General features: G+C 45.7%; 1 protein-coding gene across 2 annotated transcripts in view; it reads right to left on the minus strand.

Annotated features, from left to right (window-relative positions):
• The window catches only part of EVA1A (eva-1 homolog A, regulator of programmed cell death), a 721,904-nt gene that overhangs the window by 298,664 nt on the left and 410,272 nt on the right, over positions 1-12,968 (minus strand). The window lies entirely within an intron of this gene.

The raw sequence follows: 12,968 nt of genomic DNA on the forward strand, positions 1-12,968 counted from the left end.
TGGAATAAGCATTATTTCATGTGCAAGTTGTATGGCCCTCCTCGACATAAATAGAATGCATTAAAGGGTGCATCCAGTGTACAGGAAAGAGAACTGTTTCACCCGTCCTGCATCTCTAACAAGCAGAAACAACAGACATTCCAGAATATTCCTTTGCTTGATGATGAGTGCTTGGGTTTTGAGACGTATTTTGACATCATTCACAGGATTATACTTTAAAACACATAGCAGGCGCTCACCCTTTAAATGCAGAACATCTGTATTCCACTAACTGTAAATATGTCCGCCTGGAACCACACGCCAAGCAATTTGTCAGGAAGAGACATACACAGGGAGAATATCATTTGTAAAAATGTTGAATGAATAAGTTATCCGAAGGGATTTTTCCAAACTGCGGTTCTCGTGTGATACATTGGTCATGTCCAAGTCTCCACCACGAGCCCAAGAAGCAAACAAGGGTTTAAAGGAAAGGGAACGTGTTCATTATGACGCGAGAGCCATGCGGTGGTCGACGCGTAGGCGGCTACTGTAGGCGCTGATGGAAAGGCTGAAGATTTTTCATTTCCCTTGTGGGTATACAGGAGCTGCAGGAAATCATATGCAGCTACCACACTTTTGCAGATGGCTTCTGGATCATGGCCATGGTGAGATCTTCGCCAGTCCATGTTGAATGATAGAGTTAACGCTGTCACACTGATTTGTGGGCTGAGAAGGCGTGGCCGAGTTTCTCCTTCATTGGACACTCGCAGTGTTGCCCTGATACACTACATCCCCTCCAAAGTGGTCTCTTAATACATGCAATCTTGCAGGACGTGTGCCCCAGATCTTTTCACCATGCCCTACATGTCTCTACCCTGGGCACTATGGTGCAAGGATTGCGGGAGCTATTGTCATGACGAAGTGTGAGCGGTGCCGCCAGTTTTCTGGTAACATGGAGGTTCAGATCTCCTGGTGGTGAGATATCGGTCTCTATCCCTACCATGTCTGCGGGCTCCACTGCGGTCATCACTCAATAGCCTGTGGAGTCAGTAGCGGTTGCCTCGATAGTAAAGCGGTAGGGCGGGGATGGGGCTTGGGTTGGGTTTAACATAAAAAATAAAAAGGCTTCCCTGCCGCTCTGTCCCTGCTGCTGACTGCCTCGTTGCTCCTCTCATCCCAGAAGTGGATAGGCTTCACAGCACAGGCTCCCCACCCAATCCAGACGCTGCTCTCATGCTATACCTAGCATGAGAGTAGCACCTGGATAGGCCTGAGCGGGCTGGTTTACCACTTGCTCAGGCACAGGGAGCCTGCAGCTTTTCTCCAACCCGGATGAACAACACAGATGGTTGGAGAAACCTAACTGCGCATGTCTGTTTGGCCGGCCTAAAACGGCTAGCTAAACTGACATGCGCGGGAAACGGCCTTATCAATGCGGGCTGAGCCACGCATGCCTTTTCCCCACAAGTGAATCAAAGCTTGCCTGAAGCACACATCTGCCTCGTTAAAGGCAGATATCGGTCTAGTATCCGGATGGGCAGAGAGGAACAGGAAGCGTCGGAACAGGAAGCTCCGGACACAGGCAGGTAAGTGGAGCTGGGGCCGAGTTTGAGGGTGGGTAGGTTTTAGGCATGGGGTCTGTTTTAGGGCTCAGGATGGGGGGGTCGGGTAGTCTTTTTAAAGTTGGGAAGCATTTTAGGGCTTAGGGTGGGGGGTGGGTAGTCTTTTTAAAGGGGGCAGGGTTTTAAGTCTCAGGGTGGGGGTGGGCGGGTATTTTTAAGGGCAGAGCTGGAGTAAGTTTTAGGGCTCAGGGTCGGAGGGCTGGGGTTGGGGTAGTTTTTGGTAGGGGGCAGAGTTTTAGGCCTCGGGGCGGGGGAATGGAAAGGGGTAGTTTTACAGGCAGGGAGGGTCGGTTTTAGGGCTCACGGAGGGGGGTTTGGGATCGTTTTTTTGATGGGGCACGATTTTAGGGCTCAGGGTGGGGGTAGGGGCAGTTTTAAGGGCAGGGGTAGGTTTTAGGGCTCAGGGCTGGGGTCAGAGTAGTTTTTGGTAGTGGGCAGGGTTTTGGGCCTCAGGGCGGGCAGGAGGGAAGGGTAGTTTCAAGGGCAGGGCGATGTCGGTTTTAGGGCTCAGGGCGGGGGGCGAGGATGGGGGCTAGGACTTTGGGGCTTAGGGTGGGGAGGAGGGTCAGGGTAATGGTAATTTATCATGCATATCCCTTTAGCAAACATGCCTTTACAACGAAATTCGTTGCAAAGACACGCGTGGTAAAGGCATGCATGGTAAAGGAATGCATGGTTAAGACACATTCGTGGTTGCACCACGTTATAGAGGCACGCGTGGTTCAGCCATGTGTGCTTCTGTCATACAACCGACACGTGCACTTAGAAGTGCCTACCACTCCTCCCTACTGCTGATGTGACTCTAGGCAGCATGTCCCCGCTCTGACCTCCGCTCGCGATATGGAAAGAAAATTAAAATGATAATAAAATGGTTCTAGCATCATTTTATTTTTCAGTGGGGCGACGCTCCTCCGCCATGGTGGAGCCTGGGAAGCCTCTGACCGTCAACAAAGGCCATATGATCAAGTGCAAGATATGGTAAGGGAGGAGGTCTTTTACCACTTGTTCTCTTTGTGTCATGCACCTATGACCCATCCCTGCATCAGGCATCAGAGACAGGGAGGGGATCCTGTAGGCCACTGACAGATGGGGAAAAGGACCCAGCTGCCAGTCAGTTCCTCATGCCCCACACAGACACCAGCCTTGGCCACCAATGCCATTGATATAGGATTCTAGAAAGGAAAGCCCCTGCATGAACATCTGCCCAACACCCCCCCGCCAGCCTTTTATCGATGAAAGTCACCCCAGAATCAAGCTCATTTTTTAAAAACTCATCGATCAGAAGCTCTTCAAGCCATGATCCGTTCTGTTTCCCATAGAGTGCTTTGAAGCGGCCCATCAGTAGCTCAAAGCACTATACAGGGAAAAAAATCAACATGACAACACAAAGACATATTATATCTTTGCTTGACTGACCGATTGGTTTCACTTTAAAGCTGAAGGCCCGTCAAAAAACAGAACAATTCCAGAAAAAATGTTAAAATATGAAACCGGAGGTAGCTAAGGGTAGTGAAGCCACAGGGAAGATCCATTTTAAAATGAAAAACACGGGGTCTGCAGGGGCGTAACAAACACCCCCGCAGCCCCCGCGGTGCAGGGGGGCCCCCAGGTGAAGGGGGCCCCCTCAGCTCTTCGGTAAAGAGCTGGGAGAGAAATGCTTGCTGTAAAAAGCAGGTGCAGTCACCAGCCCTCCTCGCGCTGACCCAGGGCAGGACTGAAGAGAAACAAAGTAACAAGTTACATTGTTTCTCTTCAGTCAGAGCCCGGCCGGAAAAGGGATGGGGGTGGGGGCCCCAGAGAGAGCATTCCCCACAAGGCACAGCCTCTGAGAAGGGACGAGGCAACAGAGTGATGGCGGAGAAGGTTTGCAGCTCCAGGGACAGGACTCTGCTGGGACACATTGGAAGGTAAGCAAGCACTGGAAATGCAATTGGCTTCGTAGTCTCCCTGGATGGCACGGAGTGTTTCCTCGGTGGCCTGCAGTGTCCCCGATGCTGATAGTGAACATGGAAACGTTCCCAGATCTCCACAGAAGAGATTAAAAAAAATGGCTCAAGAATGTTTGAAAATGGATGTACGTGTACAAAATGACAGAGAGTAATTTTTTTAATAGTTCAATATAGCGCAAGCTCGTCCCCAAGGTATTGGAGCGCTTTACACGAGCACCAGTTACATTACACAAGACCACACTTATTTTTAAGCACGGGGATATTAAGTGATTTGTTCAGAATCACAGGATGTTGAGCCAACGCTGAGACTCGAGCATGATCCCCCAGTTCCAAAGCCAGCATCTCTGGCTGTTATGCCACATTTCATTTGTGTCAGTGGTCTTCCCAGTTGCAAAGGAAGGGAGAACATGTCTGTGGTTGTTGCCCATTTTTGAGCGACATTTGAGACCAAGTGCAAAACTATCTGGAGCCTTCAGCAAAATTCTATTTTTTCTGTTTTTTGCTCCCCCCTTGGAATTAATTGGTAATATTTGAAGCCTTTGGTGTCAATTTGGCACTGTCTGGATCTGGCACCCTCGGCACCTGCCTAGTATTATTGACTCGCTTTATCATCAGCCCTTTTATTTACTTTGACTCTGGCCATGGGCGTACGTAGCAATGGTGCCGCATGTGCAGTGGCATCGGGCCTAGGAATGGGAGGGGCACACTGACTATAGCTGTCTTTCAGTACCCAACCAGGAGCCAGGGGGCACTTTCACCTCCTTAAATGAGGGCGCGTGAGGCTCGTGCTACGCCACTGACTCCAGCTTAACTGAAAAACTCACATTTTAGGGGCCTCCGGAGTACTATAGAGTTGGGGAAAGTCATTCCCAGGTTCCACAGCACAGAACCTTCATTTTCTTTTTTTAGATACATTTTAGGTATTCAGTTTCCGCCCATGCTGTGCACTTTTTATTTTATGTTTGTTTTCCTATGAATTCTATTTCTTGCTATTCACATTGGTAATATTTTTGATTGAAGAATCCAACAAAGAGCAGGTTATAAATTGGTACTTAAAGTCTAATGAAACATAGAACGAGCCCAGAACAGCAACGAAATGCTAAAATAATAGAGATATATTCAGGTAAATAAATGGGACTGGAGTGTAGCAAACAATCACCAGTCATATGGGAGAGAGTAGGACACACATAAGAAGGGAAGGACATTATGGGTGGAAGGGGAGAATCCATGTAAGATGTCATATCTAATAAGTATTGGCAAAGCCAATAGGTCTGACGTTGGTTGCAGGACTATTGGCTGTTCCAATGTATGTTTCTTTTGCTGTAGTTTATTATGACTTTATTGTTCCAAGATAGCTAATGGATGCTGAGAGAAGAAAGACATGAAGAAATCATTGAAATACGAAAGGGTGTAAATACAGTGGGTGGACAGTGCTGTATGAGAGACAATGAAATACAGGGTGTAAATACTGCAGGTGGACAGTGGTGTATGAGAGACAATGAAATACTAAAGGGTGTAAATACAGTAGGTGAACAGTGGTGTATGAGAGACAATTAAATACTAAAGGGTGTAGATACAGTGGGTGGACAGTGGTGTATGAGAGACAATGACATACTAAAGGGTGTAAATACAGTGGGTGGACAGTGGTCTATGAGAGACAATGAAATACTAAAGGGTGTAAGTACAGTGGGTGGACAGTGGTGAATGAGAGACAATTAAATACTACAGGGTGTAAATACAGTGGGTGGACAGTTATGTATGAGAGAAAATGAAATACAGGGTGTAAATACTGCAGGTGGACAGTGGTGTATGAGAGACAATGAAGTACTAAAGGGTGTAAATACAGTAGGTGGGCAGTGGTGTATGAGAGACAATGAAATACTACAGGGTGTAAATACAGTGGGTGGACAGCGGTGTATGAGAGACAATGAAATATCAAAGGGTGTAAATACAGTGGGTGGACAGTGTTGTATGAGAAACAATGAAATATTACAGGGTGTAAATAAAATGGGTGGACAGCGGTGTATGAGAGACAATGAAATACAGGGTGTAAATACAGTGGGTGGACAGTGGTGAATGAGAACCAATTAAATACTAAAGGGTGTAAATACAGTGGGTGGACAGCAGTGTATGAATGACAATGAAATACAGGGTGTAAATACAGTGGGTGCGACAGCGTGTGTATGAGAGACAATGAATTACAGGGTGTAAATACAGTAGGTGAACAGTGGTGAATGAGAGACAATGAAATACTACAGGTTGTAAATACAGTAGGTGGACAGTGGTGAATGAGAAACAATGAAATACGAAAGGGTGTAAATACAGCGATGTATGAGAGAAAATTAAATACAGGGTGTAAATACAGTGGGTGGACAGCAGTGTATGAGAGACAATGAAATGCAGGGTGTAAATACAGTGGGTAGACAGTGGTGTATGAGAGATAATGAAATACTACAGGGTGTAAATATAGTGGGTGGACAGCGGAGTATGGGAGACAATGAAATACAGGGTGTAAGTACAGTGGGTGGACAGTGGTGTATGAGAGACAATTAAATACTACAGGGTGTAATTACAGCGGGTGGACAGTTGTGTATAAGAGACAATGAAATACTACAGGGTGTAAATACAGTGGGTGGACAGCGGTGTATGAGAGACAATGAAATACGAAAGGGTGTAAATACAGCGGGTGGACAGTTGTGTATGAGAGACAATGAAATACTACAGGGTGTAAATACAGTAGGTGGACAGTGGTGAATGAGAGACAATGAAATACTACAGGGTGTAAATACAGTAGGTGGACAGTGGTGAATAAGACAATGAATTACTACAGGGTGTAAATAAGGTTGCACGACATAGACCATGAATGAAGACAGAGCAGGGAGTAAACACAGTGGGCTCTGAAGTCGTGACCCAGAGCTGTCCTGCAGAGAACTGTACGCCAGTGCCTCATAGCCAATTACAGACCCCGCATCACGCATAAAGGTCAAGCTATTTTTATTCTCTAAAATTTCTCCCCATACTTTCCTAAATAAGTGACCATTCCAGGATGGTTGATATGCCTTTGACCCGTGGAAGGGTACACGGGACATATGGGTGTCCTTGTGTACTGTGGGAAAGGCTGTGACGAGAGTGGGTGGACTGTTAAAGAGACAAACAAGGAAGCCGTTCATATCTTGTTCTCTCTTTTCCATAGTTGCCTTTGTGTAGAAAAAACAATCACTAGGTAAAGAGGGGAGCTTGTCACAGCCACTAGTGAGATTCTACAGAGCTACCCCATTTCAACACCAGCAATGTTCCATGATTGTGTACTTAATAAATAAAATAACCTGACATAATGTTGGCCCTGCCATAATGGTGGCACATATCGGCCCAATGTGCTCACCCATGGTATAATGGAGCCCAAACCGCGTAAAATGCGGGCACTGGCATAATAGTGGTAATTCCTGTCTGATTGCGTGGTGCACAGCCCTCATGCTTGCTTCGGCATAATGGCGGTAATTCTTGGCATAAGATTGGCGCATATGACATGCAACTATGACACATAGATATTGAAGGCGGAATCTATCATGTGTTTTAGTGGATCATGACAATAATTGAACGTTTTCACAAAAAAGATAACTTCTTTATTTAGGGAATTTTCATTATTTTTCAAGAAGGCAAAGCTGGTATTTAATAGCAAAACGTGTCTGCTTTCATAAACTGACAAGCTGATATTTTGGAGACAAATGACTGAATTTATTTAAAGCTGAAATTTGAGTGGTTAAAGGGCCCACTTGGGAAGGCCAACCCCGAACACACCTCTTTCACTTTGGTGTGCTTGCTGTACTCACTTGCTCCTTCAACTTGGTTCTCAGCTTTTCGTTACACCACTTTTAGGATTCACCAGCCGCCACTGGTGCATGCGCAGCAGGCCCCTGACCTGAGAGCTCCTGACTGAATCCGTGAGCGTGGGGGGGCCCCTCCATATTCTTTGCAGGGGGGCCCCCTCAAGTTTCGTTACTCCACTGGGGGTCTGGGAACAATCACGGACCATTTTTAATCTTCAATAAAATCTAGTAAGCTTTTATTGCACAAGGACCATTTCTCACCTAAGTTTTACTCTTTCTTTTTCTATCAAACAGTGGCTCCATTCAAGTGCATGAATATAGTCGTTTTCTGTGGCTGTGATCTTCACGTCTGAAATCGCCTACCTTTGATCATTACTCAGGCATTCAAATAGGTCCCTATTTTTTTTGGGTGCTCCTGGCTGATGCAAAAGCAGGCTTTGCTACAAGGCATCGGCGCTATAATCACTTGGCGCTCTTGAAAAGTTGAGACACCAAGCCTGAAGAAGGTCACAGAATTGTAGTGCAAGAAGTTAGTCAACGCTTTCCAACAAACATTTTCCGTAGCATATAACTCGGCAATGATAGCATCTGGAGGGGCCCTTTCCCAGAACACTTAGCATCAAAGAGCCACTGAGCAAAGAGTAGGTGGTTATCCAGTGGTGTAGCTTGGTCAGTAAGATTGAGGGGGTCGGGGTGGATTCAGATTTTCCAACAATCACGCTGCCATAAAATGTTAAAATACATTATACGACAAGTAGGGCGCATGAGAGGGGCTCAAAGGACAGTGGAAAGGGAGAGGAATACGGTTTGGTAGGGGTATCAAGTGAGGGATAGCACAATATTTTGTAAAATAACAAACATTTTTGTAGACTTTCAAAACAGAGAGGGAGAGTGTGCGTGTGTGTTTTTGTTGGGGTGTATGTAAACGTCCGACAGACACCTCACCAAACCCGACTGAAATCACCTGCACCCGACTATTTACAACAAAATACATTTATTTATTACCCCTACTGAGGCTACAATAAAATACATTTATTTATTACCCCTACTGAGGCTACAGTCCGTTGTTTATGTGCATAGTTCTCAAAGTAATTTTGGGAAAATCAGAAACTTATTGATTGTAGGTTTGATTCTATGATCTGCACACATTTAAGACTTATAGAAGAATCACAGAAAATGCTAATTGTAGATTTCCATGCATTCCTCCTCCATCCCCATGTCTATTCCTGCAGACTGTACACAGAGTGGATACTCCGCAGGCATGGGTGTGGTGGAAGCATGCTTGAGCAGATTTCATTTTTTTCAGCACCTGGAGAATGTTTTCCAGTTGGACAAATCCATTTCTCTACGGCAGGTAATAAGTTCCCCAGTGCTGCATTATGTATCACTCAAATATCAACTTTAAATATATTTTGGAAATGTAATTTTTTTTTCCAAATGTTGGTGTAAATATATGAATTCAGCCAAGATAGGCTTCAAAATTAGTGGGCGGGGCTGCACACAGGAGAGGTACTCACAGGGAGCCGGAGAGCTGCCAGTAGCTCACGAGCTACTCGCTGGAGAAGCCTGCTTTACCGCTTATTCAAATGTGAGGGTGTGAGTACGCAGCTAATTTGGATATGATCGATAGCCAGATTTACAGCAATAAAAGATAAGTGGTAACTTTATAGATCTGGTGTCTTCTGCCCAGACACATAAAGTATAAAAAAGTAGCCAAAATGTCTGGGTGAAACTCCTGGTGGAAGTGGGGAGTATCCGCAGAAATTGGTGAGGTATTCTGATTCCCTGGTTAATGCTCTTTTTTGGGGCCCATTGGGGTCTGACTTGTAATAGCAGATAATTCCCTGTTCCTGAATTAGCCATACCCACAAGAGGGGCATCTGCGGGATGGGAAGGATCCCGGGGCCTTTTATGGCCCGCTCATAGTGGAACTCTCACACCAGCCTTTTGTGGCTCTAAACCTGGGTGCATAAATTAAGGTGTCAAGACCTCTCATAAGGTATATGAATACCCACAAACCACGGAATTTGTGGGTGCTCACTATTTACTACACACCCCACGAGTACCCTCATATTATCCCCCGAACCATAACCAGTTTCAAGAACATTTTACGGTCAGAAATCTTACCAAACTATTATTTTTGGCAACCCGGATTTTAATTTTCCGACCGCAACTCCAACTTTTTTTCCTGATCTAAGTAAAGTTCAGCTGCACAAAAGGTTTTGTGAATGGACACTCAATCCCACCTCTCTTTATCCTAAGCTACCAGCCTTCCATCTGACCAAAAGAGTAAAAAGTGCTATGGCAGTGTTGGTACCCTCGTGGGAGACCAGCTAAACTCATTCTGTCAGTGATGCCACAACCCTCTCCCTAAATGTCTGCCTCAGAATAACAGGGATCCGTTTGGCAAGCTGGTTTGACAGAGCTCAGGGCGATTTGCAATCAGTGCCCCCACCCCTTCATCTGCCACCTTCATTGAGGGGAAACTCCCCAGGGAAAACCTATTACTGTTTGTCGTATTCTGCCTAATGGATAATCAATAAATAATTTTCACTGTTAAAAACAGAAAGGACCAAGCGCATTTTTGTTCTTCCCCTGATAATCCCTGATAATTTAGGCGCCAAGAATAGTTTGCACCTGAATTTGGGATTTAAAACTGAATGTGAATTACTGCATCAAACCAGTGGTTAATTTGTCAAATAAAAAGTGCCGGGGCTCTCCTCAGGAGGCACTGCTAACAGGAGAAATGTGCTGGGGCAAACTCATGACTAGAGCCCCGGCACTTATTATTCTGGAGAGGACTTGGCCTAATGGCTACAGCTGCTGATTTCGGAGCTGGGAACCAGGTTCGAGTCTCAGCGTGGCTCAACATCCTGTGATTCTGTGGAAAATCACCTTCCTTCCAAATGAGTGTGTCTTTAACTGGTGCAGTGAGCACCCGTGCTGAGGATTAGGTGCCGGTGCTGAGCACTGGATAGCACCTGCTCAAATTAAGCACTGCATCAAACAGATTTTTCCTGCCCAATTTTTGCCAGGTAAAACCTGCCCCAATTTGTGTGGGGAAAACATGCACATCTGACATGCGGTAGTACTTCGAAGGCCCCGGTTTTTAGGTGTGCGACTGAGAATGATGTGGTAATACCGCATCACGCAGAATGATGTGGTAATACCGCATCACGCAGACACACATCTAGCGGTATCTGTATTAGCGGGTGTGGTATTATTGCACCAAATAACAGGCCTCTCCGCATGGGGGTCTGGTTTGCAGAAGCAATCCATATTAAAACGCAAACGACTGGCGTATGGTTGAATCGCTTGCAATTGAAATCGTGGGAAATTCCGGAGACTGAGCGGTAAATTTAGTTTTGGGGGGCAGTAATCTGACAAAATTGAGTCTCTGCACATAATCTCCATCTTCTTCCAGCCAAATACAGCACAGAACGCTGGAGCTTGGCTTTCATCAAAGCGCCAAAAGTTCGGCAAGAAAAGCTGCTTTTTATGAAATTGGGTTTCACAAAATCCATAGCTTGTCTTGGCTTAGGCAAGAGCGACAACAGAATGCTTTGCACATCTGTTTCTGTTTGTGTCAGATAAAGCCTGAAATATTTATGTGCGCGCCTCGGGGGCGGCCTGGTGTCATGTCTTTACTCCCATCTAATGAGCATCGACATTTGTTCAATGTACAGATGGATGAATGACCACTGATGAATTATTAATGAATTACCGATGAATACCAGGCCTTTTTCGTGGCATTGCTTACAAAGTCATTACCTTGTCCGAGCCTGTAACATTTCCTAAATTATTTTTATTTTCCTTGGTCACCTTCTGACACACCAATTGTGTTTTAATTGGACTTACTTCCACTGTCAGCTTTCTCCTCATTCAACCCCCCTAAACCTTATGGTGCAGTGTCGTTTAACACTTACATCTCTCTGTTGGGCCTTTCATCGGCTCTTCAGGCTTTGAGTTTTATACATGGCCCATGTCAAACTCAGATGCTAGTCCAGGAAGGAGTGGGCTGTCAAAGCCAAATCTAAGATCTTACTTCAGCTCTTCTCAAATCTCGTCATTAAATCCAGCTAGGTCAGGTCATCTGTGTGGCCCACTGGGCCTGTAGAGGGTTTAGACCCCCTTTTCTTGAGAACAGGCTAAATGCCTATCCGCCTGCTTTTCTGTTTTTGTGCCGATTGCCCAAGTTCTGAGACTCACCACCTATCTTTCTCAGACACACCAAGGCTACAAGATATTTTGGAAGAACTTCCAGACGTGTCTCTCTTCTTCTGTTTAGACCTGCACTTGCCACTTAACGCCAGGAAATCCCGTGGGCAGCAGTGCGCTCTTTAAATCTATCATAATCAGTTTCCCCTAATTGGTTAATCACTATTCTTTCTGCTCCCTCTTACCTGCTATTATTGGCCACACAAACAGGGTCCTCCCTCTTGCCAGCATCGCTTCCATGCTCAGGCGACTAATCAATCAATCAATCATGGGCTTGTAAAGCGCAGCTACTCGCCTGTGAGGGTCTCAAGCCGCTCGGGGGAGGGGCTGCTGGTCGGACTGGGTGGAGAATCATTTGAAGAGCCAGGTCTTGAGGTCCTTTCTGAATTGGGTCAGCGACGGGGATAGGCTGAGGCAGACGGGCAGTGTGTTCCAGGTATTGGCGGCAAGGTAGGAGAACGATCTTCCTCCGGTTCCGGTTCTGGTCTTGTGGATCCTGGGGGTGGAGGCGAGATTGGCGGATCAGAGTTATGTGGTGGGTATGTGGAATGTGAGGCGGTGGTTCAGGTACGCTGGCCCTTTGTTGTATAGGGCTTTGTAGGCGTGAGTGAGGAGCTTGAAAGTGACTCTCTTGTTGACTGGGAGCCAGTGGAGGTGCGATGCAAGCAGGCAGCTGTGGTGCACTAGTGCAGCTTGGAGCTTTCACAGCTCTCTGGTCTACCAATCTAATACGTTGGACTGAGATTAAAGGTGACCATCAAATTCACTCGGCTACCTGCTATTGTATCAGTCAGTGAAAGGCTGTTACTCACAAGGCACTGCTGAATAAACTGGTCAGTTAATAGTCGGGTATAAATGGGTATCGTTTATAAATTACAGTTATATAGTTGGGGATTGCATTACTAAATATCGACACCAACAGTATTGTGGCATATTAATATCGAGGACAGAATAATGAGGGACAAAATTTCAAACGATAAGTGCATATAGGAAAGTTAGGGAAGTATAGATTTACTATACCTTATAGATTTACTATTCCTAACTCCACATCTACATACATTGAAGATATATGTACTGCAAAGGTACATATGTGTGGGGTTAGGTAAGGAAAATCTAGACTTATTTACATGTTGATATTTTATTTTCGATATTCTTTCCTCGATATTCTGTTCCATCGATATTGGTTTTTTTTTTTATTTTTTTTTATTTGCATTTCCAACACAGAACATAATAAGCATGTCACAGTGAATCATCCATCACCTAGTACCCAACCACCACCCACCGCCCCCCTCCCCCCGCCTAGCACCAGATACCTCGATACATTGATATAGAAGCACCCACCATCCATGGAGGCCTCTAGCTGCAGTTGTTGA

Source organism: Triturus cristatus, chromosome 6 (genome assembly GCF_964204655.1).
Source record: "Triturus cristatus chromosome 6, aTriCri1.1, whole genome shotgun sequence".
NCBI lineage: Eukaryota > Metazoa > Chordata > Amphibia > Caudata > Salamandridae > Triturus > Triturus cristatus.